The 10,815-nt window shown below is 41.0% G+C and overlaps 1 long non-coding RNA gene across 4 annotated transcripts; it reads right to left on the bottom strand.

Moving 5' to 3' along the window:
* Positions 1-705: 705 nt before the first annotated feature.
* Positions 706-10,058, bottom strand: LOC110353793 (uncharacterized). 4 transcript variants are annotated; one of them, XR_011805551.1, is made up of 6 exons: positions 9,873-10,058; positions 7,826-8,362; positions 4,940-5,026; positions 3,116-3,318; positions 2,823-2,923; positions 706-1,482 (listed from the first exon to the last, which is right to left on the bottom strand). It is a non-coding gene; the product is annotated as an uncharacterized lncRNA (long non-coding RNA). The 4 variants fall into 4 exon arrangements; XR_011805545.1 differs by having other exon boundaries at positions 2,823-3,318; XR_011805544.1 differs by having other exon boundaries at positions 706-2,923.
* Between the last annotated feature and the right edge of the window lie 757 nt (positions 10,059-10,815).

Raw genomic sequence — 10,815 nt, 5'->3', positions numbered from 1 at the left:
CTCTAGCTGCTCGTGAGGTAGTAACGTATGTGTAACTGTTAGTCTGACTGAGCATGCCTCTGGTTTTTGCTGTTCTTTTTGAGATAGCTTAAGAAGCAATACATTTATGGTAAGTCAAGTAAATGGTGTGTCAGAGGCACATAAAACTGTCTTATACAAGCATTCATAAAAGACTTTTCTTGTGGTAAAAAATGGCATCTATTTTTCTTGCAGTGGAATATACCTTATTCTGAAGATCTAAATAAAACCCATGACTGTGCAGAGGGAAGATTTTTGAATGCTGCAAACAAACAGAGGTCTGCACTGTTATTTTTCTCCCGAAGTGCAGTGCTGACTGACTGGTCTACTGAAATGAATTTTTCCTTTAATTTTGCACTTTTTCATAATATAAGTGTACAAGGGAATGTGACAATATGCTCGCATCATAACTGCTTCCCCTAATGTAATGCATATGAACTATAGTCTATAAAAATACCATGAAACAAGAGGTCTAGAGTTCAGCAAAAATAAGATCAGTATTTATGTGGAAGGATTGTTGTCATTCTGTGTCGTTTATTGTAGCTGCTGGCAGCCTAGAAGTTTATTGCATTCGTTCTCCCTGTTCTGCAATACTGACAAGTCAGCCTGATCCTGTACCCTTTAGAGTAAGTGCAAATTTAGAAAATGTGTCTGCATTGTGGCAAATAAAGGCAGCCAGAGCTGAGAAAAGTGAACCTGTGTTTTATTTAGCACATCTTTTAAATGACATTCTGTTGTCTGTGTGGTAGCAACTATGAACCAATGATCTTGATGTTTTTAATTAGTTTCATGTAAACAGTCTTGATAAACAGAAATGCTGTACATGGTACAGGTCAATAAACTGTATACAAGAGGCTGTTATGAATAGCAGGTGTTCTTGGTATAAGCTGGTTTCATTTGCACTGACATTTGTGGTAGAAACAGAGGTGCGTCCATACTTCTAAATTTCCACTTCAAAACCTGTTCCTAGTGAAATAATACCATGCAAAACTCAAATAACACATCTTTGATTTTTGTGATCTCAGTCCATCTGTTTTGTCACAGAAGAAGATAATATGCGCCCCCTCCCCCCCCATCCTTCCAACTGCATTGTGCTGTAGGCCAGAATAAAAATGTTAAATGTGACTCTAAATAGGTTCTCAGCATTTTTGCTGGCTTCTTTCAGGACTGGGAGAAAGAGCTGACATTTGCTTGGAAACCAGGAGTCTTCCAGTGTGTCAGAGCTCTCATTGCCATGGTGTTTTTAGCTGTTGAACTTTTGAGCAGGGATGTTGTTACATACACGTTTGTCTCACAAACTGGGGATGAAATTTTGTCATTCCTTGCACAAGTTAGCATAATGTTTAGCAAAAGTGATTCTGTATTTGTGGGGAAGGAAGAGTACTTTTTCCTGACCACTTGATCTAAGGAAAACAGAGATGTGCATTACAGCTGTTCAGCACTGTGCAGTCTTAGCATGAGGCCCTGAAAGATAGATAAGAGGTCAAAGGGGAAAAGAACCAGTCAAAGATATATAACAAATTAATAAACCACGTCTGTGGTTCCAGAAGTTATTGGGAGGCTAACACCCCCACCTATGTAATGCTATTACTAGGTATTGATTCCCGTGACAGTGAAAATGACAGAGGAATAGTTCACAGAAAATGAGGACAGCCAGAAAATAACATGTTTAAAGTGGCATTGGGCTGATAGAGGGAGGAGGAAAATCCAGCTGCCAAAGTCTATATCCTTAAATGTAGCAGAAATTTATACTTTCCTTTCTCACATATACATTACACATAGCAAATACCATATCAAGTCTTCTTTTTTCCTCATTTGAACCCCATGGGAAGGGTCTTGCATGCAGGCTAAGTGCTTTGCTGAAGGTAAGAGGCAGAGAAGCCGAAAAATCGGTGTTTGATGTAAAGGAGCAAGCGTCCAACAGGACTCAGAGGCTGATGTAACTCTGATGGCTGACACTGGGAAGCACGGCGTGACCCCTGGCTTAGGACAAGCCAGTGTAACAGCAATGTAAGAAAGGGGGACATACTGAATAAATTCACATAACTTGTGTTTGTAACTTTAGCACTGTGTGCATGGAGGTGTCTTGACTGCTACCTGCACTCCCTATGCACCAGTTTTTCTCTTGCCAACACCATGCTTCTGGCCAAATCGACAGCCTGCAGAGGGAACAAACAGCTCTTCAGAGCCCACTTAATGGGCACTGGCTCAGCAAAAATAGTCTCCGATTGGTCCCAAAATGCAGCATTCCCAGATTTGGAATGTACTGCTGCCTCCATGTGTGGTGTAGCTGACTTTTCTACAATTGACTCCTCTCATTGTCCTTGTTTGCCTTTGCTTATTATCCCCTGCTTATTCGTAAAATGTCAGACCACAGTCCTGTTACTCATCGGGCTTCTACATTTTCTGTCCTATTTACCTGCTGCTTGTGATAGGAGCAGGCATCTGTTTGGTTTGGGTCTCCAAGGGCTGTGGCTAATGGCGCGTCTGCGTCATTGAGCCCGTCGTCCTCATTTGCTGGGAACACTCCTCCTCACGCTGCTGTTTCTCCTCATAGAAATGTGCATATATTTCACAGGTAGTTGAGTACAATTAACCCTGGGTCATATACGGGCCTTCATTTTTCTGGTTCCCTTTTTCAGACATATCTTTGGTAGGGATAATTTGATGCTTCCATTTTTACATATTTTTTCCTCCTAATCTTGTACATCCATGTGAACCACACTTAAACTTTTTAATAAAAAAGGAGTAGCATGCAGGAGATGACCAGATAACATACATTTTTGTAGTGCAGCTGTGCATACCTGGTAGTCTTGATATTCAGTTTCAGTAAATAGATTTTCTGTTGGAAACTGCAGTCAGGGGATACTTCAGTGAAAGGAATCCTCTTGTAACAGCTGCAAACCTAAAAAAATAAAAAATCCTAATAATAAATAATTGGGGTGACCTTGAGAAGTATTCTCACATATTAGTTAAATGTTTATCTCTCTCTTTTTTTTTTTTTTTCCCACTTCAACTGTCATGTAGCAGAGGAATGAAAATTCAATAGGTTATAAACCATTCCACAGAGAACAAAATGTTTGAGCAGCTGAGTTACATTTTCTTCCAGTCCTTTCTGCTGCACTTCTGTGAGGGTGGTTTGCTCTCATTTTCCACACAGAGAAAAAGTGATTTCGCCAGCTTCTGTGGGCCTGATTCTGCTCCAAGCAAACTTGTGCATCTTCTCTGGAGCTCATATGGTCTGAATCAGGCATGGCAGGGACTGCAGGGCTAGGAAGAAGCAGCCTCCTCTTCCTGTTTCTGAGAGAAAGATGAATGAGTGTGGTACAAGATGAAAGGCAGTGGTGAGTCTAACGTAATTAGTTTACAGGGAAACCTCCACCCAAACAAATTTTATTTGTCTTCCAGCTACAAAAGAAATTCATTTGTTTTAGACTTCCTGACAGATTCAAATGGGTCAAAACAGTGGGGTCATGAAGGTGGTCGTTTTGGATAGACAACTGTGTTTTTAGTGGCATGCTGTTTTAAATCAGTGGAATTCAAACAGGTTTTGTACTGAAGTTTGGGGTGGTGGACCCAATTTTCAGGACGAGTTGCAGCGTGTGAACAGATTTATATGGCTGATCAGTAGCTGGAAGCAAAGCCATTAATGCTTGAGCATCTCTGGATGTTATCTGGGAAACTGGAAAAGCAGTTAAGTGCTTGGAGAGACATTTAGAGGGAGAAAATAAAATCAAATGTGAAATAAAGGCTTAGGGAAGTTAGTAATATGAGGGAACAAGACTGGAGAGATGCTTGAAGAGGAAGTTGCAGTAGAAAGGGATAATACTGATCAGAGGATAGGAGAATTAAGCCGAATAAAGTTGAAATCAGTCAGAGAACCCCAAACCCTTCATCTTTAAAGTGATTTCTTTATCTAGGTCACAGGGTGCAAATGCTAGGCGTTTTTTATTATCCGTATTACCAAGAAATGCATTCATTTAAATTTGGCCAAGCTAAAGATGTGCTAATTAAATGAAAGCCTTGAGCCAGCTTGGCAGAGTGAGGCTTGGTCTTACATCTCTCTTTCAGATGAGAATCTAATGTTCTCTTGCAAAGGCCAGCTGCCAGAAAGGTGATGCTTCTCAGGGAAAACGTTAGGACATTTAAGTAGGTTATCTGTGAAAATGGCAGCATCATTTATAAGGACAAGGAGTGAAGCTGGTTATGTTGCTGTTGGTGCATCAAAATGCAAAATGCGGACTGGACATTGCTATTGCATAAAATTTCTAGCAAGTATCGATTAGCAGCAAGATGAAAGGGAAAAGCCAGGCTGGCAGTCGAGTTGGATACACCTATTCATAAATGGTGTTTGTGTAAAGGTTAGTGATAAGAAATTCATACATCTTTATCTTGCTTATTCATGGTTGAATGTGTGTGCAACTACAGATTGTTCCATAGGCTAGTACTGTTAAAAGAAATGGTGTTTTACCTGTGCACTTTAGGTTTCAGAAAAGTGTGAATATTAAAGCTTCAAGGGCAACTTAAAATATGTTTTTCTTTGGAGATACTAATTATCCAGATTTGAGATGCATCTCCTTTACAAAAACTTGTATATTCTCAGTGCTTTAAATACACCGTTCATAGAAATTTGCACTTACAGCATAAAAGTGATACCCGAAATTTTGAATACTTACATTTCTCTCACTTTGAACACATTTCATTTGAGAAGTTATCTTAAAACATTAATACAACTGGTGAGCTCACTGTAGCAACTTTACTTAGTCTCCATAACATTTATAAATGCTTTTACACTTAGGCTTTTTTTTTTTTTTTTTTTAATTTGGATGTTATGGTACATTACACTCAGCTATCTAGGTCAAATCATATTAGTTATTTATATTTAATAGGTTTAAAAAGAGCTTGAGCGTTTGGTACGTACATTTTTCCCCAGGTAATGAGCAGAGTGGCTATGCAGAGACCTGATGGGCCTGATGGTTGTCATGGCACTCGGTGTCAGGGAACGGAGCTATTCCAGCCCCACGATGGGGGAATTAAAAATGAAAATGAGAAAGATTAGGTCACTTCATATTGATTTTTCTTACGACTTCTACTTCCTCTGTGAAAAATAAATGCAATATTTTTAATGAGAAAAAAACCACCTCTTGGATACACTTGTTATTTGGAGATGTCAGCATTTTGTGTGACAGCTTATTTCTAGCTTGACCGTGTTTCTGTTTATAAGCCATCATTAGAGGTTTACAATGGAAGGAGATGATGTTCCAGGTGATTTGTGCGTACTGCCTATAGCGATACTCCTTAGAAACTAGCCAAATTTAACTCGGATATGTAAATAAGATTACTTCAATACACTGTAATATTCAGGAAGGTTGATGTGCAAGGTGCTTTAACAGTTTTGTGAGGGTAACTGCTCTCCCTAGCCTGTCACCTTACCTCTTTCTTCCCCAGTGCTTGCCTGGCCCTTCTCTAGCTTCCCTCAGCCCAGCCCAGCTGAAGCATCTCCAGAAAGTTGCCCAGGAGCTGCTCGTCCCCTATACCCGGTGGCACGTGCAGAATGTGAGGGGCTGCAGTCCACCTTGGCCTGCCCAGGCCTTGGCCAAGGGTGCAGCTTAAACTGAGCACACTGTGCATTGTGTTTTCCCACCCCTCATTTATGATGTGCAGTCTGAGGAACTGTAGCCAATTTGATCTTCTGGGATTATTGCTTAGGGAAGGAAACTGGTGGGCTCATATGAACAGCTTAGGGATATGGTTTAGTGGGGACTGTTAGTGTTAGGTCAGAGGTTGGACTCGATGATCTTGAGGTCTCTTCCGACCTAGAAATTCTGTGATGATTCTGTGATTCTGTGAACAGTGGACTGCAGTGATGAAGTGTGGAGATCTGGTTATTTGCAGATCACAGCCCCTGTAGAACCCATTTCCCCATAGAATATATATATTTTTTTCTTATTTGTGACCATTTGCCAAAAAATAAGTGTATCCTAACCATAGCAGCTACACTGAGAGCCCAGAGGCCCACCAGCTGGCAATTGAGTGCCACTCCAGAAGGACCTTCATCTTGCACAGGTTCTCTGTTGTCTGCCAGCCCTGGACACATAATTCGGATACCCTGCTGCCCAGAACAGCATTACTCACATATGCATAGGTTCTGAATTGTCTTGATGTCAGGTTGTGGTACAAATAAAGAAGAAACGGTCTAGTCCAGGAGAGATCAAACTTTTCAATGTTTTCATATGGCTGAAAGCCGCCTGTCCCTTTCTACTCCTGTCCCCACCCTGCCTTTCCCAGAGGATGCTCCTGCTGGTACTTCTCATCTCCCAGCACACCGGACTGCTGCCTATCTTAGGATCCCCCAGACCATACATCTTTCCCCACACTGTCACTGTAGACACCTTGCGCCTCCTTCCTCTCAGCTTCCCCAGGCGCTGGGAATTTCCTACTTCCTCTTCATGACTTCTCTAAGTCTTTGTGCCACAGAATCTGTGTCCTTCAAGATTGCCAGGTTGGCATCGTCTTACAGGCATACCGTGTCTTTCCACCCCTTGGGAACTGCATGCAGGGTCTTACCGAGTGCTTGCAGTGCCATACTGGGAGAAAGGTGGCCATGCTGAGCAGGAAATGTAAAGCTCCCACTGAGCCCTGAGAGAAGACGAATGCTTCACGTCTTTCCAGAAGTGACAGCTATTTTAAGTGATAATTTTGATGTTCCACCCTTTGGAGCAAGATGGTTCAGAAGCAAGCTGTAGATATTCAGGCAGAAGATGCTGGAGTAGGTGGATGTAAGGTTTCACACTCTAATGGAGGCCTTACATTCTTCCATAGAGTAGACTCTGCATATTTAATAACCCACGGACAGCAAACTAGGGTCAGAGAATATGGAAACTGGAATAACAGTGGTTTGACTGCAATGCTCACATAGCCTCAATCTGCTCTGTAGCTCAAGAGCATAGAAAAGTTAAGTGGTAACAAATGTTGCCTGTTAATTTGACTCATCTTCAAATTACCAGCAGCATGATCCTGCAGGATTTCCCTTTTCCCAAGGTGCATTTGCAAATGTGTATTCACATTTACTGGATAGCATTCAGTGACAAGAATTATCTGAAATGAAATTATGAAGTGCGCTGCTCGGATCAGTCAATTGCAGAAGGGAAACAGATTAGGCAGAGAACAATCTATTCGGGATGCTGCCAGGCCATGCTGCAGAAAAATGGCAATCTATATTCATTAAAGATATTTAATAATTTTCTAAAAAAAAAAAATGTAAAAAATATTTCAAGTCAGGAAATATGAACTTTATTATTGATTAAGCATTTGAAAAGGGATTTTTCTCAATAAAGGAAAACATATTTTCTATTTTCTCTCTCTTGTGTTTTCATTAAGCAATTTAATATGTCTGAATCTTACTTTATGTTGTATTTCCTCTTTATTACTTTATATTACATCTCTGTTTTCATAGATTGAATGATATAATGCCTAGCTAGAAAGAAAATATGCTTTCTGTTCAAACAGGTATAATAATTTCAGGCCAACTTTACTCTTTTTATTGGGAAAAAAGTTATTAAAAAGCCTGTAAGATGTGTTTGTTTTCTGTTTGATCAAAGACTTTGGTACTCAGATTTTTCTTTTTCATATTTAGTAGGAAATAAAAACTGCCCTGTCTGTTTTGTAAAAAGCATGTGTTGCCCTATTAAAGTCAATGGGAAATTTGCTTCTAACTTTGGTGAGAGTACGATCAGACCCTACGTTAATAGCAGAGAGCGGTATTCAGCTTGGTGTAAAGGAAAAGATGTGATGGCATTTCACGTACCTGCCGGTCTTTCTTGCTTGGTTTAGCTAAGCAGCCAGTAGCAATGTGTCCTCAAGGCCAACAAGAAAATGAAAATGTTGGTGCTGAGGAACACAGAATATCTAAAGAAAAGAAACTTTCTGGTGCCTTTCTTTTTCCTCATCTTTTTCTTGCGGGATAGTGCTCTGATAATGACCTTTTTTTTTTTTTTTTTGAAGACGCATGTGCTATGATAAAATATTCTTTAAGTCAGCCTGAGGCAAAAAAAAACACACGAAGGAAAATTTCCTTTGGTTTAGAATCCTCTCTGTTGGTTTGTGTGTTGTACAGTGGTGGCAGCCTGGGTGTTGACACGTCTTGCTTTTGACATCCTGCAGCAGCAGCAGCAGCTGTGTATGTGTTTCCTCAGACATCTCCAACAGTTCAAGCATCCACCTCGTCAAGTCCATGGGGGACAAGCCTTAGAGTCAACGAAGATGAGCTTCCATTGATTTCTTTGGGATTTGGCCTGCCATAGACCATAACCAACAATGGAAGATTTGCTTCTGAGAGATGTCCCTTCATAAGAAACAGAGCAGATGAAGATCAGGGCTACTTCACATTTCAAATTAGCAAGCTCTGTTTGTACCTACTTCTTTGAAAGTACAATACAGAACTCTGTCTTTTGATCAAAATGCTTTCCTCTAATCTATCTAAAATCAAGGACTTTTTATGTTAAAAAACCACCTGTGTGTCATAGTAACAGCCAGAACCCAGCAAGCACATGCACAGACCTAGTGGCATCTAGCAGTGACAAACTTTAAAGCTGCAAATACCCCATGGGCAGCAGCAGGGGTACAAAAAGAGCTGCAGTGTGTAAACTAAATCTCAGTCTTCTGTGATAGCCTCAGAAAACCTCCCAGATAGCCTCATGGGAGGTTATAAGCACACTTTAAGTATTTGAAGAAAAAGTTGGCCATGGTGACATGCAGTGAAAGGTTCTGAATGTTTAGCAGAGAATTCAACTGTGATTTTACTGTAGATTTCATCAGGAACAAAATTCACAGCTTTAAAACTAAGCTTCTATGACTATTGCCAAGGGTATAGCCTTAGAAACCCTTATCAAAAAATTCAGTTCCCTGCTAGACATACATATTACTAGTTTGGGAACCTGAGCACATTTCCTCTTCCAGAAACAGGTTCCTACATTTAATGAGGTATTAACAAAAGCAACAACTGCTAGTCAGACTTATGGGTTTTCATGTTAAACATCTTTTATGGAATTACGTGTTTACAGAGTTAAGTAAATTTGGTTTCTGTAAGAAGATAGGATGATAGGAGATATGCTCTGAATGTATCAGCAAGGAGCAGAAAAATCTGGAACTAGTTTTAATAGAAAAATTAATAAAATAGAAATATAGATTAGGACTGAAAAGGAAATTTGTGCTTCTTCTGACCTCTTTTTCCAGGAAAAAATCAAGGAGCAAAACGTTCACTTGTTTTTGTATGGGTAAAGAAAGCCATTCTTGTTCAGCTAAGCAGATAAGCCCATGCTGGGGTCCTGTTTAAGTTTGTGAGGTGTCATTGCTACATTTGAATTAAAAAAATGAAGTTATGTACACCATTACCCTCAGTCACATTTATTATTTAAATTATTTAACAAATAGCATGCCCCCAGATATATATGTACCTCTGCCTAAAAGTTTTTTTCCCTTATTTGCTTACTGTCACAAACTGGAAATCTGGAATAGATGGTCCTTGAGCTATGAAACCACCTCTTAAATTGCTGTCTCTAACAGCCACTCTGCTCCCCAGGGACAGAAGGCAGATCCCCCCAGGTGATCCAAATTTTCTGTGGTCTTTCCCTTGAGTGTGTGTCCTTGTGCACGTAGTCACACCCTCTCCTCGCACGCATGGCTGTAGCTGAACTGAATTCACACCGGCAGATTTACCCCCTCATGCTTTTGATGTGTTACAGTGATCACTTGCACTCTAAGAGAGGCTGTAGGATACATGCTGAGCTTCTCTATTTTCAGAAGATGGTTTCCTGATAAAAGTGGTTGGGTAGTAAACTGGGCACGTAACTTACTGCGAGTGCCAGCGTCCCGTCCTTGAGATGGCAGTGGCGTTTTCCTTCGTTTCCTTCCAAGATTTTTTTATTTGTTTATTTATTTTAACAAGATGAAGCCTGTGGGAAGCGGTAGGTGCCCAGTGTCTTCTCCCCCGGCTTGCTGGTGAACCCAGGGCTCCGCAGCCGGATCCGGCCGCCCCCCCCCGGGCTGCCCCATCCCCTTTACACCGCCCGAAGCACCCGGTGCCACCTAGCGGGCGAGAAACAGCACGGAGACGTGGAGGCTTGCTGCTAGCTAATGCCATGCTGGTGGCTTCGTCCCGGTCCCTGATGCCGCAAAGCTTGGAAGAGGTCCCCCAGCACAAGCCAGGCACAAATACAGAAATAATCTGCTTCTGTGCAAGTCGCTTCGTGCTGCCGATAACGACCCGTGCCAGCGGCTGAAAGGTTGGCTGTGGAAACTCATTGAATTTCCTTGTACAGAGAGCAAAATGCATCAACTTGTGCAGGTCACACAAGAAACCTTCCTCCGTTGGAAAAGAAATCATGAGCGGCACCGTGGGTACACAGACATTTATTTTTATGATTTTCTGCACTTCAACACCATTATTTTTGAAGGAAATGCTACTGAGGGGCAACTGTGAGCTGGGACAGTTTAGAAATGCATACAAACACGCTAGAAAAATCACTCGATTACTTGGAGGAATGGAAATAACCACAACAACCAAACTCCTATAATCCATGGTGAGATAAAAATACACCTAAATCTCTCCTTTCCCAGTTAATAAGGTGACAATGACATTACAGGACAGCCCTGTCACAGATGAACTGATAAGTAAATGACAATCCATACTGGTAAATTAATATTCTTGACACAAGATGATTTCATCACAATCCTAGTAAAAGCCAAGTAGATGGGTGAGGAAACTGAAGCATGGAGAGTTGAGTGATGTACTCAAGG

Source organism: Anas platyrhynchos, chromosome 1, assembly GCF_047663525.1.
Source record: "Anas platyrhynchos isolate ZD024472 breed Pekin duck chromosome 1, IASCAAS_PekinDuck_T2T, whole genome shotgun sequence".
Classification (NCBI taxonomy): domain Eukaryota; kingdom Metazoa; phylum Chordata; class Aves; order Anseriformes; family Anatidae; genus Anas; species Anas platyrhynchos.
This window is presented reverse-complemented; position numbering and strand designations above follow the sequence as displayed.